The following is a 23,910-nucleotide window of genomic DNA, read 5'->3' as shown; positions in this document are numbered from 1 at the left end:
AATAAGAGCTAGTACACAATGCACATGATAAGTGCTCAATAAATACCATTGATTGATTGATAAAAGAAGAGGGGTAGGGATAAAGGAAAAGCATTTTACTCTTCTAAGTGCTTAGTACAGTACTCTGCACATAGTAAGCCCTCAATAAATACCGTTGATTGGTCATCATCATAATCATTAATGGTATTTATTGAGTGCTTACTGTGTGCAGAATGCTTGGGATAGTACATTAGAGTAGAGTTCATTCATTCATTCAATCGTATTTATTGAGCGCTTACTGTGTGCAGAGCACTGTACTAAGCGCTTGGGAAGTACAAGTTGGCAACATATAGAGACGGTCCCTACCCAACAGCGGGCTCACAGTCTAGAAGGGGGAGACAGACAACAAAACAAAACATATTAACAAAGTTAATATAAAAACAAGTTGGTAGACACATTCCCTGCCCACAAGGAGCTTACTGTCTAGAGGGGGAGACAGACATTAATATAAATTAATATGTTTTAAGACGGCTGGGAGAGGTGAAGAGTAGAGGGAAAGGAAAAGAAAAGAAAAGAAAGGGAATGAAAAGAAGTGGGGACAGTGATGGTAAGAAGGACTGAGGCAGAGAAGTAGAAAGTAATGTGGAAATCAAACCCTGAGGTGAGTTGCCTCCTTGAAAGGTGTCAGCTCATTCCAGAAATGAGTACTGGGCCACTGCTAGTTCATCCTGAACTTGCTTCTGGACATGCAAACTTGCCCAGCAACTCTGAACCTAACCCTGTTGGGAAATGCACCCTTGACTACTTTAGGAGAAAATAATTTTTTGGTCTGTAGTCCAGTAATCCATTAAAACCCAAGTGTCTGCTTTTTTCTGATTCTTGGAAAACTCATTACCCCAAATCATATTATGCCCGGGTATGTGGGATGACCCATTGTTTGGAAATCTTTGCATGACTGAAAGAGGACATAAAATTTTCACTGTCATTAGCTTGATGTAATACAGCAAGCATTGAGGAAAATAAGAAACAGAATCAGCCCTTTAAGAAAAACCAATTGGGAGCCACAGTGCGGAAGAAAAGCAATCTATCCCCACATGACTCTGGAAACAAATACCTCAGCCCTTTCTTCATGGAGTCAAGAAATAATAGTAGAGGCATTTACAGTTATAGGAAGCAAATCACTTAACAGGCCATTCTTCCTAGAAGGTTGGCCTAATAATAATAATGGTAATGGTATTTGTTAAATACTTGATACGTGTCAAGAACTGTATTAAGCATTGGGGGAGGTACAGTACTCCAGATCAAAATTAGTCCCTGTCTCACATGGAGCTCACAGTTTAAGTGGGAGGGAGAACAGGTATTCAAACTCCATTTTACAGATGAGGAAACAGAGGCACAGAGAAGTTAAGTGACCTGCTGAAAGTCACACAGCAGGCACATGGCAGAGCTGAGGTTGGAACCCAGGTCTTCTGACTCCCAGTTGGTGCTCCCAAATCATCCAGTGTCAACAGGTGTTAACATTAAAATTATGATATAAAGGATATATATTAGTACTAGGTTAAAAATCACCTGGCACATATTAAGGTTAAGACTATAAGCTCATTATGGGCAGGGAGTGTGCCTGCTAATTCTGATGTACTGTACTCTGCCAAGCACTTAGTACCGTGCTCGGCCCAAAGTAAGAGCTAATAAATACAACTAATTTCTATTTTCTGAACAGAATTACACTGATAGCAAACTCTCTGATTCAGGGTGTAAAATGTATCTCTGGCAACAAGTCCATTTTTTATTTACTAGGGAAATAATGCTCTATATATTCTCTTTCATAAGGGATTAATATGGGTCAGGACCTAAATTGGGAAAAATTGTAATGGATATTCTGAACGTGAATAAAATAGTCATCTTTTTCTATTAATTTCTAGCTTTTAAAAAAAAGATTTGCCTTGGGTTAAAATCAGAGAGCCCCTTCAACCAAAAAAAAAAAAGAATATTAAGTTTATGCATCAATTTAATAAAGATATATTCCATTAATTTGGAAATGCTGAAGAGAACATTAATTTTCCTCCCACAGTCTTAATGAAGAAATAAAGAAACTAATTTTCCATTACCATTTCGGGGATAATCCACTCCTTCACAAATTGTGAAATTAATGTAACAGATCAAGTCAACTGAACAGTCTATGAATTTTTTCCCCTATAATTTCAAACAACTGCATCAGTATTTTACACAATACAGACAAATAAAGTTTAAAGATTTTAGGTGAATTCCCATTACCTTTTAAGTATGCTCATGTTAGTTCATCTCATTGAATGTATAGTTGTTTCCCTTTAGTTTTCTTTCATTTGGTTAGTGGGAAAGGAGTTGTCTGATGTGATAGTAGGGGCTTAAAGGCAAAACAAGTGACTAGGAAAAGATAGGAGCAGTGCAGAGAGAGAAGCAGGAGTTCTTGAGGTGGCTTGCTGAAGTAAAGAAAGGACTCTCCTCAGCCAGCTGAGTGGTCTCAGGAGGGAGTTCTACGGCCCACCCTTGATGTGACCCATGACGACACATGTGGGTCACATATAACCCTGCAGTGACCACAGGATGCAGTGTGATGTTGTCATGTGATGTGCCATATGGATGTCATCAAATCATTGTGGTGAACTGGCGAGTTTTGGAATTAGTTGGCTTGGCCCTAGACAACCATACCACCTTCCCCAAGAATGGAGAGTCACTGCCCTCTGCCTCGTGGATAGGTCCACTTTTTCCAGGGCCTCAGTGTCCACAGCACAACTCAGTAAGGCACTCCCCCCCATCCCCCGCCAAAGTTATGTACCCCTTTTAGACTGTGAGCCCACTGTTGGGTAGGGACTGTCTCTATATGTTGCCAACTTGTACTTCCCAAGTGCTTAGTCCAGTGCTCTGCACACAGTAAGCGCTCAATAAATACGATTGATGATGATGATGATGATGTACCCCTTCTACAGCCCCCAGGTCCTGGGGCCAAATGGCTTATCTGCCTCCCTGTGTACCTCAGGGACCTCCGGGAGAAGACAGCCAAGCTTGAATCTTGGGGAGAGAGCTGAATCTGGGCCACCTCACTACCTTCTCCAATGCATAAATGCCCCCTCGCCCCCCAGATTGGCCCCTCCTTTATTGGGCCTCAGGGAGGAGGCCAGGGGTGACTCCCCTTCCTTCCTCTCCCCCTCGTCCCCCTCTCCATCCCCCCATCTTACCTCCTTCCCTTCCCCACAGCACCTGTATATATGTATATATGTTTGTACATATTTATTACTCTATTTATTTATTTATTTTACTTATACATATCTATTCTATTTATTTTATTTTGTTAGTATGTTTGGTTTTGTTCTCTGTCTCCCCCTTTTAGACTCTGAGCCCACTATTGGGTAGGGACTGTCTCTATATGTTGCCAACTTGTACTTCCCAAGCGCTTAGTACAGTGCTCTGCACACAGTAAGCGCTCAATAAATACAATTGATGATGATGATGACTCTGCACATCTGCTACAGTCATACTGGAAAGGAAGGATCTGATACGGGAGTCACTGAATGTCCAAAGTGGGGCCATCTTGGGTGGGTTGAATTCAAATTAGAGTGGCCTGCCTGTGTTTCTTATTATTGTGACATGCAATGTTTTCACGAAAGCTAGTAGTTGGGCATTTAGTGCCCTAACTTGCGCTTGCTGTTTGAATGATCACTTATGTCAGCACACCTAGTCATTACTATGAAAAAAGCTTTGGTTCCACCAAAAGGTACAGATTTGGGCTTCTGGCTCCCAAGGTTAAATTTGACAGCCAGTGGACATGAAAACGACTTCTGCGCTAAGTGGAACTAACTTGAGAGAAGGCTAAAATGTTCTAAAATTCTGCCACCTCGTGTTAAGTTAAAAAATAAGAAAATCTGTTAGTTGGATTCATAAGCACCGGAATGTTTGACTTCATGTCGATCAATACCATTCACAGGCATAAAAGTGATGTGCACTAAAATTGTATATGGCTCCGGCGATCATGAAAAAAAAGTTTTGTTTTGTTTACCTTTTAAATTCATTCATTCAGTCGTATTTATTGAGCACTTACTGTGGGCAGACAACTGTACTAAGCGTTTGGGAATCAATCAATCAATCAATCGTATTTATTGAACACTTACTGTGTGCAGAGCACTGTACTAAGCGCTTGGTAAGTACAAGTTGGCAACACATAGAGACGGTCCCTACCCAACAATGGGCTCACAGTCTAGAAGGGGGAGACAGACAACAAAACACATGGACAGGTGTCAAGTCATCAGAATAAATAGAAGTAAAGCTAGATGCACATCATTAACAAAATAAATAGAATAGTAAATATGTACAAGTAAAATAAATAGAGTAATAAATCTGCACAAAGATATATACAGGTGCTGTGGGGAGGGGAAGGAGGTAGGGCGGGGGGATGGGGAGGAGGAGAGGAAAAAGGGGGCTCAGTCTGGGAAGGCCTCCTGGAGGGGGTGAGTTCTCAGTAGGGCTTTGAAGAGAGGAAGAGAGCTAGCTTGGCGGATGTGTGGAAGGAGGGCATTCCAGGCCAGGGGGAGGACGTGGGCCGGGGGTCGACGGTGGGACGGGCGAGAACGAGGCCCAGTGAGGAGGTTAGCGGCAGAGGAACAGAGGGTGCGGGCTGGGCTGGAGAAGGAGAGAAGGGAGGTGAGGTAGGAGGGGGCGAGGTGATGGAGAGCCTTGAAGCCGAGTGAGGAGTTCTTGTAAATACCATTTCGCTGCCAGTAAAATTTGGCTGTTTCAGGCATACTTTGTCCAGCTCATATCATTACCACAGCCCCTCTATCCCCTACTAGGATATCAACTTCCCTGTTGGAATGAAAGTTCCGTGGGAGCAGGGACCGTGTCTACTAACTCTATTGCACTTTACCAAGTGTTTAGTACAGTGTTCTGCACACAGTAAATATATACTAAATACTAGTGATTTGTGGAATGTTTATTCCGAGCCACACTATTATGGGGACTCTAATTGAGAGGAAAAGTACAGCAAAAATTAGTGAACACAGTCTTTGCTTTCAAGCAGATGACAGCCTAAAATGGGGGAAGGCCATCAACTTAGAAAAAGTTCTACTCAGAAAACCCTAATAATAATGGTATTTGTTAAATGTGTCGGTTTATTGTTGTATTGTACTCTCCCAAGCACTTAGTACAGTACGTTGCACAGAGTAAATGCTCAATAAATACGATTGAATGAATGAATGAATGAATGAAAGTGCTTACTATATGCCAAGCTCTCTACTAAGCCCTGGGGTAGGTACAAAATAATAAAATCAGACACAATCTCTGTCCCACATGGGATTCCCAGTCTAGGTAGGAGGGGGAACTGGTATTGAACCCCCATTTTAATGCACAGGAAAGCTAAGTGACTTGCCCAAGGTCACACAGCAGGCAAGTAGGAGAGCTAGGATTAGAACCCAGTCCCTTGACTCTCAGGTCTGTGCTCTTTCCATTAGGTCATGCTCCTTCCCATATCCATCCAAAGAAAGAAACAACTACTAAGGAATTTCAGAAATAGTTTGGCTAATAACCTTTTCAGGCCCAACTAGCTGCCCAGCACCTCAAAGTATTCAGATTTTCCCAAACATTTGCAATAAAGACAAGCCCCTTTCTTATGGTAGAAGACAAGACACTCTGGAGAAAATATAGCCATAGAGTCGCTATGGATCAGAAACAACTTGACAGCACTTGATAATACTACTACTAATAATAAGAAGCACCATAATGTACTGTCTGAACTGCCCTCTAAAAAGAAGGTGGGGAAGGGATTGGTGATAGACAAAAGATGAAATGAAATAAATACAAAACAACATACAAGACAGAGTTTGAAGCCCAGGCAACTAGTAGGAATCTCAGAATGCTGTCGCCCAGGTCATTGAAAATATGCTACCCTTACGTGAGTCCTCTCTTACACAATATAAATACACTGATGTAGCTGTATTACTCATCTTTAATTGACTGAGTACAAAATTCCGACTTTCAATCAGTTAATCACTTCCCTATGAAAAATCGGTTCCAACTTGCATTTTGAATTTAGACAAGGTTTTCAGGAACCATTTGTTTAAAAAATCTGAGGACTTTTTGTACTCTAGATAGCCAACTCTGAGCTGTCTCTCTCTGATAATAGCCTCCTGTCACCTTTCATCCACATTTCTATGCCTTCGGAGCACATTTCTCCCTGAGTACTTTATTCCCCTGGGTTTGACTTGATTTCAGATTTCTTTTGATTCTTAAATTCTGATTCTTTGCAAGAAGTCCTTGTATTGAAGCAGTGAGGCTTAATGGTTAAAGCACAATCCTGGGAGTCAAAGGACCTGAGTTCTAATTGCAGTTCTGTTGCTCATCTGCTTTGTGACCTTGGGCAAGTCACTTAACTTCTCTATGCCTTATTTACCTCATCTGTAAAATGAGGATTAAGGCTGTAAATCCCAGGTGGGATGTGGACTGTGTCCAACCCAATTAGCTTGTATCTTTCCCAACACTTAGTACAGTGCTGGACACAGAGAAAGTACTTAACAAATACCATGAAAAAGTTACTGAGTTACAGTGAAGAACACAACATTTCCAAATTTAGTTTCATCTTTACAGCATGTAGGTTTTGACGTTATGACCCTACTAGTCTTCTTTTTAGCACTAGCTCCATTTTCTGCCTACAGTGTAGGACTTAAAGCCCTTAACGCCCTACTAAAAGCTCACCTCCTCCAGGAGACCTTCCCAGACTGAGGCCCCCTTTTCTTCTGCTCCTCCTCCCCTCCCCATCACCCCTTCTCCTTCCCTCTGCTCTACCCACTCCCTGCCCCATGGCACTTGTGTATATTTGTATATATTTATTATTCTATTTATTAATGATGTGTATATATCTATAATTCTATTTATCTATTTTGATGCTATTGATGCCTGTCTACTTGTTTTGTTTTGTTGTCTGTCTCCCTGCTTCTAGACTGTGAGCCTGTTGTTGGGTAGGGATTGTCTACCTGTTGCCGAATTGTGCTTTCCAAGTGCTTAGTACAGTGCTCTGCACACAGTAAGCGCTCAATAAATACGGTCCAATGAATGAATGAATGAATGACTTCATCAGAGGCAAGACGAATAGATGGATGTGTAAACCCTTTCTGCCTGGGGATCAGATAATGTCCCTTGCCCCCTGCATCCCCACCCTTGTATTGAGGTGCAGCAGAAGAGTTTGAAAGACAGGGAAGGAAAAGTTGTTACCTGAGAACCAGACAGAGTCAACAGAGTCAACAGAAAGGTCAGGCTGTCCCGCTCTCTGACTCAATATAAATACGTTAACATAGCTATATTACTCATCGATAATTGACCGAGGACACAATTTTACACAATTAGGTAAAACAAGTTGTCCAGCCTTTGTTCAGTACTAATTCCCCATTTTTAACATTGTTCCTTTGAGAAAATTGGTTCTGACATGTTTTGACTTTAGATGAAGTTTTTAGGGACCAATTGCATAATATGTCTGAGGACTGCCCATACCATAACGTGTCCAAAAGATTTGCAGTCAGCTAAAAGCACTTGCTGAGTGACCACCATGTGGGGTATTGCAAAATAAATACATAGAGTCCTGCCATAAAACTTTTTCACTGCACATTATGGTTAGAACATAATTAGGAAATTAGGGACTGCTGATCCAACAATGACAGCTTACCTGGATACAGAATACCACAGCTTGTCCATATATACAAGGTGTCTGAACAGGTGAGTTTTATAGCATGAGTTTTCCTTAATGCATCATTTTGCAAGAATGCAAACCTCCGTTGACAGGAACAATCCCAGATTCCCAAAGTGACTTCAGTTCAGAGCATGGCAAAATGGGCATGATCTTTGTAGCAGCACCAAGACCTCTAAACCTTACAATAATAATAATAATAATGGCATTTGTTAAGTGCTTACTATGTGTGACGCACTGTTCTAAACGCTGGTGGGGGGGAATACAAGGAGATCAGGTTGTCCCATGTGGGGCTCACAGTCTTAATCTCCATTTTACAGATGAGGTAATTGAGGCACAGAGAGGTTAAGTGATTTGCCCAAAGTCACACAGCTGACAAGTGGCGGAGCGTAATTAGAACCCATGACCTCTGGCTCCCAAGCGCATGCTCTTTCCACTGAGCCATGCTGCTTCTCTAAAACATTTGACATCATCAATAGATCTGAAATCAGGACATTACTTTGCAAATAAGCTGCCCTGAAAGTTCATTAAAGATTTCAAGTTGGCATGGCTGACCATGTCAACATTGGGGGTATCCAATCCAATCTAATCCCCATCACCAATGGGGTAAAGCAGGGAGATATTGTAGGTCTAGACCTGTTCAATTCTATGCTGCCCTACTGGAAAATGCAACAAGAGACCTGGATGCAGATTTTAATTACTCTTCAGCTTCTCTGGGAAACACTCCCAACTCAACATGCTCCAAAATTCTAGGACATTCAAAAATGATTGTATGGCAATGACTGCACCACTGAGGCATACCCCCAAGAAGGCAAATAAACTATTTTAAACCTCTTTACCAAATTAGCTAGACATTTTGGGCTGCCATTTGAGGGCAAGGGTTGGGTCTACCAAATGAGTTATATTCTCCAAGTGCTTAGTTGAGTACTCTGCATAAAGGACAATAAATCTGAAGGAAACTGAGGTGATGTATCTACCGCTTGCTTGGGAAGACTTACATAAAACCAAAAATCTGTTTTGGCAAACAATAACAAAAGACAGTCCTCTATCCTATCACCAAATTCTGTTATATAGGCAGCATACTGAATAATGATGCAACAATAATAAAGGAACTAGAAAACCAAATCAAGCCATCTCACATCCTTACAGAATCCATTACTGGTATTTATTGAGTGCTTACCGTGTGCAGAACGTTGTTCTAAGCACCTGGGAGAGTAGATAGAGCCGAATGCCTGATGGTTAAAGAATAAAGATTCTTTATTAAAGAATTAAAGATTAAAGAATTTTATTTAAATCCGCGACTCTCGGACATATTATGTATTTATTTGCTGATCCTCATTTCATGAGGCTTGGTCACCCCCAATCGAGGCACTTATCACCAACATTTTAGGTGATGAGTCTGATGGTATTGCATCCTTTTTCAGTAGCAATTAATTCAATGAGTAAACAGCAGATCTGGAATTTGATTTAACAGTGTAGTTCATGTTACCTGTCAAACAAGTTCTTTTTAAAAAATAACATGGGATGAAAATATGCAGAGTTTGTTTCCAGCCCAGGGCATTGCAACTACAACCTCTCAGTATACTAAAGTGTAAAAGGAAGTTAGAAAATATGCTGGTGTCAACTGCAAGTATTTGGAGCTTAACATTGTAAGGTTTATTTGGTAAAGTTTTATATAAGTTCTTGCTTCCCATGTTTTGAAATGGGAAAATTAATTCCAATAAAAAATGCTCTATATGGGCAACAAAATGGTAAATAATTCAGAAAGTATTACATTTTTTGTTCAAGGTGTCTCCATTTTATAGCAGAATCTTTAAAATGTGTCATATAAATGTGATTGAAGAGGAAATATTTATATTTAAGAAACTTAAGGGAAACAATATTTACCACGACAATAAAGATTTTAAGTTACCTAATTCATATATTCTAGTAAGATTTTAAGTTTGGGGCCTTAGAAAACCATAGAGAATAATTTTGCCAAGTTTATTTCTCCAAATTTGTTTAAAGCTTAGTTTTACAAGATTTATAGTAATAAAGCTGAAGAAAATTATAAATTATTTACTTCCTCTTTGAGAAAATCATATATTTTAACTTCAGCCTCCTTGAGTAATATTTCTTGATTATATTCATTTTCAAAGTTGATTGAAATATTCTTTTAACACTAATCGTGAACAAAAACCTGCAGAGCTAAAGCCAATTCATTGAAACTGCTGAAGATCTGTATCTTTGAATGGAATCTGATGATGAAAATGAAAGACATTAAACCAATTTCTCTAACATACAATTTTCTTTACTTAGTCTAACAAGTATTTTTCTGAATATATGAGATCAAAGACTTGGATGTCATTGTCATTTTTTGGCAGCTTTCATACTTGTCCTTGTTCTTCATATGAACTACCTTCAAGTTTCTATTAAAAATATCATATTTCTGGATTTAATTTTCACCTCCCATATTGTTTCATGGAAACGCAAGTGTTTTGGACATTTTGAAGAAAACTAACTTACTGGGATCTGTGGCTTTTCAAAGCTTCTGGCACTGGAATCAGGGTCATTTATATCAGTCCAAAGTGCATCCATTGGTGAGTCAGTAGGCTCTCTTTAGATTTTTAGTTCTTTGTGAGAACCAAATTAGTTTACTGAGGAGAAACACCATTTTTTTCAAAAATCAGGTTATTCATTTTGATCATTTCAAAACCAAACTCAAACATACGGTAAAATACAAGTCCCCACTGACATTACAGCTGATAATTTAAGAGCCATGCAGCCTGACTCAGCAGAAGGTATAATCTCTAATCTTTTGGAGCTACCAAGTGATGACATAAAAGAAAGACGTTTTATAAATAAAATGAATAAAGCAGAAAGACACATCCCCCAATTTATATCCATTTTTAGGTTTATATATAGTACATTATGAGTTTCAATTTGCATTATCTTAGAACTTTAAACAAATGTATAACAAACAGCTTCCAAAAAAACCCCCAACACCCTAATAAAAGTTGGCACTGCTCTATGGTTTTAAATCGCAATGTTAGTGATAATGCCATCAATGTATTCAATAGACAAATACTCAGAGAATTCTCCAGCACTAGTAATTTATTAGGAAATATTTTGTTGGAATTTCATCATATACCTATGAAGTCTATAAATACTATAGTGCACATATTTATAAATAAAAGTGGCTTGATTTAAAATATTTGAATGGTCCAGGTTATTTAAAGAAGATAAAATTTCAAATAGAAATGAGAACTTTCAAAACTACATAAAGAAAACTATTAACAGTGACAAAACTTCACAACTATGTTTGAAAAATATTCAACTTGAATATTATTTTTTTCCCAGATTAGAAAAAAGCCTTAAAAGTGGCTCCTAGACAGCGTCTTTCCAAGCAATAACTAGATTGAAAATGAAGACCGTATCAATTTAAACATCAAGATTTTAAGAAATGGAAAGGAAACCTTTAAAAGTTTGGAAACAAAAACTTTTTGTTTTTGCCCAGGTTGAGGATTGAGGATTTTGATCAGGTATGAGCCAGGTGGGGGGGTAGACATATTTTCCTTACCTTCTAGAGCTTTTTATGCACTGCATATCTCATTGAAACAAAAATAAATTCTAAAAGCAGCATGCCCTACTGGAAAGGGTACAGGATTAGGTATCAGGAGACTTAATACAGATAATGGTATTTCTTAAGCATTTACTATGTGCCAAGTAAGTTCCTGTACATTAAGCGATTGGAAGAGTGTAATATAGCAGAGTTGGCAGATATATTTGCTGCCCTCGTGGAGCTTACAGGCTAGAGGGGGAGATATAGATTGAAATAAATTTCAAATATATACATAAGTGCCATGGGGATGAGGGTGGGGAGAATAAAGGGTACAAATCCAAGTGCAAGAGCAAGGCAGTATCCATTGCTACTTTGTTAGATTTGTGATTTTGGTTGACCCAGCATAAAAATTGGAACACAAAGTACTAGGCGTGATAATAAACCATATTATAAGTTACCAAAGTGACAGATTCAATCTGAATATTTTCTAAAAATTACGCACATTTAAAAGCCTGGATGCCTGGAAGACTGTCATTATTTACGACCCCCAGCTTCGCGTCAGATGACCCAGAAGTAAGGAATACCACATTTTAGGGGAAGATTTTTTTTAGTGTAGGAAAGGAACCATTTCTTTTTATGTCCTTTATAGCACAAAATACTAGGTAGGCGCTGACTTTTCTAAATAGCTTCTAACAGATGTGGGTGCAGTTTCCAGCGTGTAAATTAGGTGTTAGAAGGGTGCCACGTTAGCCTAAAAGCATGGATGTTCCGGCCTATTCCTGGAGCTGTCTGCTCACCCCTCTGTCAAGTACTTGGCTAATAAAAATTAAGTTGTGTAACGATTAGCGCGAATGTAGAGCCCTCTGGGATGCCTTCCTGCTTCATTATCTTGAGTATGTAAACTGTAAAGCCTAAATGGGAGGCCTGTCTCTTCATGTACACAGCTCGGACTCTCATTTTCTTGTCTTCATTTCCCCAACCCCTCCCCTGCAAGCGAGGCAGCTGTGAACACCCTAAGCAGCCATGAGGTTGTTAAGATAAAACTGCCACCAGGGCACCGGGCGATGTCATCACTTTCTTACAAACCCCTTCACACGAAGTCTTTAGATAACTAAGAACTAGAGAGAATAATAATAGTCGTGAAAACCAGAGTTGTTTGAAAAGTTCCCTTCAGATCGCTCTTTTTATTTTGCGGGGGTGAGGGATGTCAGGAAAAAAATCAATCAATCAATCGTATTTATTGAGCGCTTACTGTGTGCTGAGCACTTGGGAAGTACAAATTGGCAATCAATCAATCAATCGTATTTATTGAGAGCTTACTGTGTGTAGAGCACTGTACTAAGCGCTTGGGAAGTACAAGTTGGCAACATATAGAGACGGTCCCTACCCAACAGTGGGCTCATAGTCTAGAAGAGAGACCAAATAGGACTGTTGGTTGCCCAGGGAGAAAGAGATCAGGGATTTCCATGATTCCAGACTGTGCTGCTACAGGCTCTGTTAATGATGGTGTTTGGTACACACTTACTATGTGCCAACCACTGTTCTAAGCACTGGGACAGATAATAATAATAATAATAATAATAATAATGGCAATTATTAAGCGCTTACTATATGCAAAGCACTGTTCCAAGCGATGGGGAGGTTACAAGGTGATCAGGTTGTCCCACGGGAGGCTCACAGTCTTAACCCCCATTTTACAGATGAGGCAACTGAGGCCCAGAGAAGACAGTCCCTACCCAACAGTGGGCTCACAGTCTAAAAGGGGGAGTCAGAGAACAAAACCAAACGTACTAACAAAATAAAATAAATAGAATAGATATGTACAAGTACAATAAATAGAGTAATAAATATGTACATACATATATACAGGTGCTGTGGGGAAGGGAAGGAGGTAAGCTGAAGAATTATATTCATGTAGTGATGATCATCAGATAGTGAAATGGAACTTGTTAACTAATGAGACCGTTCTATGAAGATCCTATAGATCTTCATTGGTTTCCCAAGGCTACTGGTGGAAAGAAGCAGACACAAGCAGAAAGTTTTGTTCTCCCAAGTTCTGATGCAGCCCCAGATGTGTGACCTTGACAAATCACTGCTAGGAAAATGATCCGAGCCTATAGTCTGCATTTGCTTTGAAATTATACCACGGATTTCTGACCTTCACCGTCTCATGCCGCAGAACCACCTTTCTCCCGAAGGAGGAGAAGAGAAAGTCTGTTTTTGTATGGTATTTGTTAAGCACTTACTATTCTATTTATTTTATTTTGTTAATATGTTTCGTTTTGTTGTCTGTCTCCCCCTTCCAGACTGTGAGCCTGCTGTTGGGTAGGGACCATCTCTATATGTTGCCAACTTGTACTTCCCAAGAGCTTAGTACAGTTTTCTGCATACAGTAAGCGCTCAATAAATACGATTGAATGAATGAATGAATGAATGAATGAATGAAGGGATGGAGAGGGGGATGAGGGGGAGAGGAAGGAAGGGGCGTTTTGAGCGTTGGTTATTCGCTTCCTCATAAATCTGTTAACATTTCTTGGTCAGGGGGCATCCCAGAGACCCCCTTTATTAGGTTTTACTAGTAGGTTATGGATTTATATCCTCCCTACTGCCTTGCAAGTGCGTAATGTCCCCAATTCTTCCCTCTCTTCCTGAGGAAGCCCGGAAGCAGCGTGGGCCGGCGACGACGGTTGAAAGAGGCGGGAAAAATCCGAGCCCTGAGGCGACAGGGGGCCTGTGGTAAATCACCCTGTGGTAAAAAATTTCGGCCATTGCCCTGTGGTAAAAAAATCGCGGGTGAACCTGTGGTAAAAAATCTCGGGCTTCGTCCTGTGGTAAAAAATTGCAGGCATCGCCCTGTGGTAAAAAATCGCGGGCTTCGCCCTGTGGTAAAAAATCGCGGGCCTCGGCCTGAGGTAAATCGTAGGCCTCGTCCTGTGGTAAATCGCAGGCCTCGTCCTGTGGTAAATCGCAGGCTTCCTCTCCCCCTCGTCCCTCTCTCCACCCCCCGCATCTTACCTCCTTCCCTTCCCCACAGCACCTGTATATATGTATATACGTTTGTACATATTTATTATTATTACTCTATTTATTTATTTATTCTACTTGTACCTACCTATTCTATTTATTTTATTTTGTTAGTATGTTTGGTTTTGTTCTCTGTCTCCCCCTTCTAGCCTGTGAGCCCACTGTTGGGTAGGGACTGCCTCTAGATGTTGCCGTATGTATATATATGTATATATGTTTGTACGTATTTATTACTCTATTTATTTATTTATTTTCCTTGTACATATCTATCCTATTTATTTTATTTTGTTAATATGTTTGGTTTTATTCTCTGTCTCCCCCTTTTAGACTGTGAGCCCACTGTTGGGTAGGGACTGTCTCTATATGTTGCCAATTTGTACTTCCCAAGCGCTTAGTACAGTGCTCTGCACATAGTAAGCGCTCAATAAATACGACTGATTGATTGATTGATTGATTGTTGGGTAGGGACTGTCTCTATATGTTGCCGTATGTATATATATGTATATATGTTTGTACATATTTATTACTCTATTTATTTATTTATTTTACTTGTACCTATCTATCCTATTTATTTTATTTTGCTAATATGTTTGGTTTTGTTCTCTGTCTCCCCCTTCTAGACTGTGAGCCCACTGTTGGGTAGGGACTGTCTCTATATGTTGCCAATTTGTACTTCCCAAGCGCTTACTACAGTGCTCTGCACATAGTAAGCGCTCAATAAATACGACTGATTGATTGATTGATTGCCAGCTTGTACTTCCCAAGCGCTTAGTACAGTGCTCTGCACACAGTAAGCGCTCAATAAATACGATTGATTGATTGATTGATTCCTTGCTGCCCCTTCACCTCAGACAGCCACAGCTAGAAATGGAACTTCCTATAAAGACAAATAATTCAACCCAGAAATTGGCCGTATCGTCCGAAGAAAGCAACTAAACCTCACGTGTGAAATTTGGAAGAATTCCCCCAAAAGGGGGGATCTCCTTGTCGGGGCTGCCCGTTGAGTAATGGCTCTTTCTTATGTCCATTCGACTGTGAGCCCACTGTTGGGTAGGGACTGTCTCTATATGTTGCCAACTTGTACTTCCCAAGCGCTTAGTACAGTGCTCTGCACACAGTAAGCGCTCAATAAATACGATTGATTGATTGATTGATTCACTCATTCATTCAGTCGTATTTATGGAGCGCTTACTGTGGGGAAAGCACTGTAGTAAGCACTTGGGAGAGTATAAACCAACAGACACATTCCCTGACCACAACGAGCTCAGAGTCTAGAGAAGTGCCTTATATTAATTAGCTATTTACTATTAGTTATTTTAATGATGTTATTTGTTAAGTGCTTACTATGTGCCAAGCACTGTTCTAAGCATTGGGGTAGCTACAAGGTCATCAATAAATACGATTGATTGATTGATTGATTCACTCATTCATTCAGTCATATTTATGGAGCGCTTACTGTGGGGAAAGCACTGTAGTAAGCACTTGGGAGAGTATAAACCAACAGACGCATTCCCTGACCACAACGAGCTCAGAGTCTAGAGAAGTGCCTTATATTAATTAGCTATTTACTATTAGTTATTTTAATGATGTTATTTGTTAAGCGCTTACTATGTGCCAAGCACTGATCTAAGCATTGAGGTAGCTACAAGGTTATCAGGTTGCCCACGGGGAGCTCACAGTTTTAATCCCCATTTTGCAGACGAGGTAACTGAGGCACAGAGAAGTTAAGTGACTTGCCCAAAGTCACACAGCTGACATGTAGCAGAGTTGGAATTCGAATCCATGACATTACCCTAACTAGAGGCAGTAGAGACTACTAATAAATGTTATTTGAAAATAAAATGAAATAAAATAAAATGAAAAGTTCTAAGAGTATTCACTTGCAAAATTCCTGATTTTATTTTCTTGTGTTTTTTGCCTTCATTATAGGGACCGCCAAATGAACTTCACTGACATCTGCAAGTTTTTAAAGTCTGTGGACACTAGCTTCCAACAATAGAGGGAGTGGAAAAAGAAAACAGGGCAGAGGTAAGACAATTTAAAAAAATCATTTTTAGCACTTTTTAGATGAATAATTGCAGTTTGTTCTCTGTCGTTAGTGAATCCTCCCTCCCTGCAATTTGGTCTTCTCTCTTATTCGAATGTATTTGATGTTTCCATCAATTGGTCTAGAACTGGTTCAGAATGAAGTAGTAAAAATTAGCGTTACTAGGCTTTACTCCAGTGTAATAATACCCTCACTTTCGTGCTCTATTTTAGAGGTGGAAATATTAACAACTGTTCAATAAGTTTGTACAGTTGATCGTTATTCTTGATATCATAATAATAATAATATTACAAATGATACAAATATCATTATTATATACTCCAGCAGTATAATTAAATCATAGCTTATCAGAGTTCCCACTAGGTGGCAGTATAGTGTTTTTGGTATATTTGTCATTGACCCAGAAAAGCTGAGTGCTAATGTAAAAAGACTAGCTAAAAAAAAAAAAGTATGTTATTTTGGCACTTTCACTGAGATCTTTACGGTGGAAACATTTCTTTAAATATAAATTCGTTATGGGTGTACTACTAAATTGCATTTAAAGCTTGAGAGATTGTGCTATATGGAAGAATGAAAAATCAACCGCACAAAGAATTCTTAAAAATGTGTCAAGTTGTTGAAATTTGCTATTTTAACATGAACATGCACTTTTTTCTCTAAGATAGCAAAGTGACGTTTAACTAGCCACCAGTTTCCCCTACTCACTCTCCTTTTTTGTGTCGCCTTCACAGTTGGATCTGTACCATTTAAGCACTTGATATTTACCCCCTCCCTCAAATCCACAGCACTTATGTACAAAACCATAATTTATTTTATTAATAATAATAATGGTATTTGTTAAGTGCTTACTATGTGCCAAGCACTTTTCTAACCCCCCCCCCCCCTATATTCTAAGTTCATTGTGGCCAGGGAATGTGACTACCAACTCTATTGCACTGACTCTTCCAAGTGCTTAGTATAGTGAAATTTAAAGGCTGCCTGTAGGCTTTTTGAAATTTCTAAAACTATTGTATTGGCTCAGATACACCTGTAATATGTTGGGTTAGGAAAGGGACTATCTCAAAGTACTTGATATCAAGAATTATTAATTGCAATTTTCAGTCACGCATGCAGCCATAGGCGAATTTCACCTTCAGGTGGGTGTTCTTTGAGAATGAAGGATGGATCTCTCTCCCTCTCTCTCTTTCTCCCTCTCTCTGACTCCATCCCTTTCTCTCTATAGAAAAGCACAACTCCCAAATCTTTCATATCTTAGAAAGAAAAATGTTTAAATGATTGCTCACATCCCATTGAAATTTTCCTCAATTCCTAATTCTGTTTTTCTCAAACCATTTTAACAATAGCAAGACTATTCTTGTCATGATGCTTCTTCATGGTGATAGAAGGAAGGTTTTAATTTAAAAAAAGCGGTAAATGCCACTCATGTTCATGTAAGATGTATTTAATAATCATTGTGATATTTTTTAAGTGCTTACTATGTGTCAAACCCTGTACTAATTGCTGTAGTAGATACAAGATAATCAGCTTTGACATAGTCCTTGCCCTACATGGGGTTCAAAGCCTAAGAAGGAGGGAGAACAGGTATTGAATTTCCATTTACAGATGAGGAAACAGGCAGAGAAAAGTAAAGTTACCTGCCCAAGGTCACACGACAGGAAAGTGGTAGAGCCAGGATTAGAATCTAGGTCTTCTGACTTTCCTCTAGGCCACACTGTTTCCCCAAGCTAAAACTGTTTCCTAGCTCTATTTTCCCTGCACCATCAAATAAAGGCTTTTGGGAGTCTTTGTGCTCCCCCTCAAAAGCTCTACTAAAATCACATCTCCAAGAGACTAATCCCTGACTAATCCCTCATTTCCCCTACTCACTCTCCTTTTTTGCGTCGCCTTCACAGTTGGATTTGTACCATTTAAGCACTTGATATTCACCCCCTCCCTCAAATCCACAGCACTTATGTACAAAACCATAATTTATTTTATTAATTATAATAATGGTATTTGTTAAGCGCTTACTATGTGCCAAGCACTTTTCTAACCCCCCTCTATATTCTAAGTTGATTGTGGCCAGGGAATGTGACTACCAACTCTATTGCACTGACTCTTCCAAGTGCTTAGTAGAGTGAAATTTTAAAAAAAGCAAAGCACCAAGAAAGCACTCAGTAGATCTCTTTGATTGATTAATTTAAGTTGGGTTTAAGGGTGACAGTGAAAGAAAGAGCTGCAGTTAAATTGTTAAATTTGGCAAGGAATAATTTATCTGAAAGAAAGTTAAGGAGATTTAGAAAAAGATGAAATTTAGGTCTTGGTTTTATATTTATCTTGAAAGAGGAACAAGGTTGAGAAAGTCAGGCAGTGGCATTTTTAGACTGTGAGCCTCCCTAGGGCCAGGGACCAATCCAATTCAATCAATCAATCATATTTATTGAGCGCTGACTGTGTGCAGAACACTGTACTAAGTGCTTGGGAAGTACAAGTTGGCAACATATAGAGACAGTCCCTACCCAAGAGTGGGCTCACAGTCTAGAAGACTTTTGTCTTTCACCCTTTTGTATTTTTTCCCAGAGTTTAGTACAGTGCTCTGCACCTCATAAATGCATAATAAATAATCTTACTACTAAATATGGTTTGAGGAATGAGTTTGATGTAGGGCACTTGAGTTCTCCTATATTATGGGGGCTAAACAGTGTGTTCTCTGATGGAGCAAGGGGGGAATAATTCCCTTCTGTCCTTTTCTACCACTTCCTCCACCTCCTTCTCCCTATATAATGGCATTTATTAAGTGCTTACTATGTGCAAAGCACTGCTCTAAGCGCTGGGGAGGTTACAAGGTGATCAGGTTGTCCCACCGGGGGCTCACAGTCTTAATCCCCATTTTCCAGATGAGGTAATTGAGGCACAGAGAAGTTAAGTGACTTGCCCAAAGTCACCCAGCTGACAATTGGCAGAGCCGGGATTTGAACCCGTGACCTCTGACTCCAAAGCCTGTGCTCTTTCCACTGAGCCACGCTGCTTCTCTTCTATACTCTTCTAGAACTAGGTTAAAGTGCTTGAGGAGCTTACTGCCACCTTGCCTCTAATGTCAACCTCGTTTGCAGAAACAGGATTGCCTGCATGAGTGTTCCCGTGCTAGGTACAGTGTGGAGGGAGGTGAGGGAAAGGCCCTATATTCTGCCATTCCCTTCTAAATTTAGAGAGAGATGAAATTGAACCCTGACCTGCTTGCTTGACAGTCTGTTATCCTTCCACCAGGGAGAGTAAGGTGGATTTGAAAGCTATAAAAATGCCCTTTGCAAAGTGCCTTTTTAACCTTATATAGAAAATAATAGCAGCATCTAGGAGAACCAGTAAGCGTATCTACAACAGGAGAACCTGACAGCACTGTTATATTGTACTTTCCAAAGTGCTTAGCACACTGCTCTGCACACAGTAAGCGCTCAATACATACGATTGATTGAAACTCCCTCCCCTTTCATATCTTACAAACCACCACTCTCCCTACCTTCTGGACACTTTCCTCCAGGATGCCTTTCAAACTTGTCTCTCATTTCCCCATCCTAATCTCCCACCCTTCTGTGTCATCTAAGATGTCAATCAATGGTATTTATCGAGCGCTATGTGCTGAGCACTGTTCTAAGCACTTGGGAGAATGCAGTGCAACAGAATTAGCAGATAAGCAATTCAGTTTTAGACATGTTTAATTTGTGGTGTCAGCAGGACATCCAAGAAGACATATTTTGAAGGCAGGAGGAAATACGAGATTACAGGGAAGGAGAGAGGTCAGGGCTGGAGATGTCTATTTGGGAATCATCTGCATAGAGATGGTAATTGAAGTCATGGGAGTGAATGAGTTCTCCTAGGGAGTTGAGGTAGAGGGAAAATAGAAGGGGATTTAGAACTGAACCTCGAGGGACTCCTACTGTCAGGGTGGGAGGCAGAGGAGAGGTCAGCAAAAGAGACTGAGAAGGAGCAGCCAGGGATCTAGGAGGAGAACCAAGAATCAGTGAATCCAAGGTTAGATAAAGAGTCAAGGAGAAGGGGGTGGTCTACAACACCAAAAGCAGCTGAGAGGTCTGGGCAGATTAGGATGGAGTAGAGGCCTTCAGATTTTGCGAGAAAAAGGTCATTGGTGTAACCTACAATCTTTTTTTTTTTTTAAATCTGAACCCACAGGACAGTGGAAGTGTTAACTCACATCCTCAATCTTCCTTTTTTGAAATTGTTGTAAAATGATTTCAGGAAGACTAGTAAAGATTTAACGTGCCTGGTGGAAAGTAGAACATTATGCTAATTTAATACTGATTGTTGTTGGGTTTATTCTTAGGAGCCTTTGAAGAAAAACATTTTAAAATGCAGTGTTCGTATCAGATACGTTCTATCACAGCTTATTGAACATTTTGTGACCGTTGCTTTTAAAGGACTATGGCAACTCTTAAAATGAAACTTTACTTGAAGGTGTTTGCTTCCTGGGAGAGGCTGGAAATTAAAGGAGTGACCTGTGTTGATGGAAGGGGGGAGATGCAGAAATATTGCACAGTACTACCCGTTTTTAAGGCTGGACCACTCCCAGTTTGGCTCCTCAGTTTGGACTCTGTCCAACCCAATTTGCTTGTATCCACTCCAGCGCTTACTACAGTACCTGGAACATAGTAAAGGCTTAATAAATACCCCTCTAGTGACATTTAGACACCTCCTTTTCCACCCCCTAAAGTTTCCAAGCCCCTACTTTCTGTCCTCTCTCAAACTAGTGGGCCGGGATACAGTTTTAGTCTGCACAGCTATAAAATAATAATTTTAATTATATTTGCTAAGGATTTACGACGTGTCAAGAACTTTTCTCAACACTAGGGATGATACAAGTTAATCAAGTCGGTCAGAGTCCCTGTCCCACATGGGTCCCACAGTCTAAGTAGGAAGGAGAGCAGATGTTGACTCCCATTTTACAGATGAGAAAACTGAAGTTAAGTGATTTGTCCTAGGTCACACAGCAGGCAAGTGACAGAGCTGGGATTAGAACCCAGGCCCTCTGACTCCTAGGCCTGTGTTATTTCCATTAGGTCATGCTGCTTCTGCAGTAAGGTACTGTTAGAAAAAACAGATTTTAAGTGTGAAAAGTAAAAAGAAGGTAGAACCCCCCAAGTGAAAAATGAGACAGAAGAAAAATAGACATTCTTTTTGGTGGCAGTTTTTTGTGTTCACTGCTATCTATCCTTTTCAATCTTACATACCTCCCTTCCATGTAATAAATGTACATGTACAGAGTCACACACTTTTCCTAAGACAGGTATCTCTTTTTTAAATCAATAAAAGTCCAAGCTGATACTAACAATTACATATGAAGGAATCCAGCACATGTAACTAATTCGGCCTCTTTAAGATCATAAATTATAGTGGCTCTAAGAGAAGGTGAAGCTTCGTACACGGGCTTCTTGTTTAGAACTCCGGTAAATTGTAATCTGGTGTCAAGAATATAAAAATAGTAGTTTTTAGGAAAATATTTTAGTTACTGACAACTCAACATTTTGAAGTTGCTTTTCTATTTTAATCTATAGTAAACAATTGTGTGTATATTGTTTGAATGTTTTGGCTAATGTCAAGCCTACTAGTTGTTATTGTGTGAAATGATAGTGTGAAATTGATGCTGTTATAGTATAACAATAAGGCCGTGACTCATGTATTTTATGTACACATGCATTCAACTGTAGTGACAAATGGCTTCATGCTGTGTGATTAAATGCATATTAGCGTTTGCCCTAGGCATTTGATTATTACCATCTTTACTTCATTACATTACCACACTGTATGGCCATATAATTTATAAGATAATACAGACATCACTTTGTTGCTGATAGGAATTATTCTGTTTTATGGATGGTGTCCTTTAATTTTGCCTTTCATGGATTATAAAATTGGTTAATATCTGCTGAAGTGAATCACTGGAGAAGCAAATAAAGATGTTGGCCTCAGGTCACAGTGTCATTTGTGATACTGGCAAAATCTTACAGGCTCATTTATCCCTGTACATGATTGATAACACTATGGGTTAAATGGAGAAAGCTTTGCTTCCATTAAAGGATCATCATGAATGAAGACCTCCCACTTAAAAGTCAGGCATGATGAGAAGACAAGAGACTATCTACAGGTCAAATTAAATAACTTAAATAATTTAAGTAGAATGACAGTGTAATTTGTCCATTCTGTGTTATTACTCTGACCCCTATCAGGCTTATAGGCTAACTTGCTTTCCACTGTAGGGTATTTAAGATGTAATTTTTAATAAGTACTGTTCAAAGATATAAAAGCCTTTATAGCACTTAAAGGTAGCTCTTAAAGGAGTGATAAAAATAGATTTTATCATGTTCTTTCAAAATGGCTATTTTTCATTGTGGAATATTTGTGAAACAAACAAGTAATAGAAAGGCAAGTGCACTGGAATTTTTAAAGAGACTAATAATTCTTTATAATCTAAATTTTAAAATGACTGTTCAACAGATGCTAAACTTAAAGGTAGGCACTGCATCTTTTACTTTTGTTGTATGTCCTCAAGTACCTAATACAGTAATCTGCACAAAATATGTGCTCAAAAAGTGCTGTTGATGATGATGAAGCAGACAGTCCTTTATGAAATACATTTGAGGCCAGGCATAGATTATACGTATGCATTCAATCTGAAATTATTTAGGGGCATTTTCCCAAGGGAAGTATAATTTCAATTCCAGTATCTCAATTTTGCTGTAAAATTTTTCATTTTTTTTCCTCCCCCATTTATATTTGTGAAGGTCTCTCTATGCAGATGTAAGACCTCCAGTTCCTCCCTACATGTGGGACAGAGTCAGGCTCAGTGATAATACTATAAAAAATGTAAGTGCATAAGTAAAGATGGAAATCCCAAATTTAAACTGTAAATGAACAGGAAGGAAAGAACAAATTTTCTGTATGTAGGATGGTTACCAGTCAATCAATCCTATTTATTTAGTGCCTACTGGGTACAGAGTACTATCCTCAAGGAGCTTATGGGAAGGCAAGTAGATACACATTATTTACAAATATAGTCAGTTTTCCCTTAATGACCCCCAGTATTTTGGCTTCCAGGCAGTTCCACTCCTGATGAATGGACTGGCAATAGCAGCAGCAGCAGCAGCAGCATACAGACTGTGAAAGGGAAGGAATATCAGCACCCATTCTTCATGTATGGGGTGAAAAAGGGGTTCCCTACATAACTTATTTCATTGAATTGCCTAAAGGAAGGAAAAACTTGTTGATATAATGAATTTAATATATGAAACATATATAAGAAATGCTTATGGGAGTAAAAGGAGAGAGTGAATGAGCAGAAGGAAATGCCCATGAATTTACAAAAAAGATACCAGACAGACACTATTTACTTAATAAAAAACATTTTGAAATATGACAGAAGGTTTTGAGGAAGATCATCTTCATCTATAAGCATTTCAATAATCGTGGAGTAGAACAATTTCCAGAAAGGAAAAGCATCTCACCTTCAAAATAGACTCAGCATCTGCACAGTATCTTTCATTTAGACCCATCAAAAATTTTCACCTTCAATCATAATAATTTGTTTAAATATAACTCCATGTTTTAAAGAGTGAAATGACTAGG

The 23,910-nt window shown here is 39.3% G+C and overlaps 1 protein-coding gene across 6 annotated transcripts in view; it reads left to right on the top strand.

The window, feature by feature from the left end:
- The first annotated feature begins 13,286 nt into the window (after positions 1–13,286).
- CCDC73 (coiled-coil domain containing 73) overlaps positions 13,287–23,910 on the top strand; it is a 94,146-nt gene continuing 83,522 nt past the window's right edge. The window contains exons 1-2 of one of the 6 annotated variants that reach the window (XM_038764124.1): positions 13,287–13,437; positions 16,179–16,277. The gene's annotated coding sequence lies outside the window, so the exon portion shown is untranslated. The other 5 variants (XM_038764125.1, XM_038764123.1, XM_038764122.1 and 2 more) reach the window with 5 other exon arrangements.

The sequence above is a fragment of the Tachyglossus aculeatus genome, chromosome 22 (genome assembly GCF_015852505.1).
Source record: "Tachyglossus aculeatus isolate mTacAcu1 chromosome 22, mTacAcu1.pri, whole genome shotgun sequence".
Classification (NCBI taxonomy): domain Eukaryota; kingdom Metazoa; phylum Chordata; class Mammalia; order Monotremata; family Tachyglossidae; genus Tachyglossus; species Tachyglossus aculeatus.
Note: the sequence above shows the minus strand (reverse complement) of the source record. Positions and strands in the feature narration are given on the sequence as shown.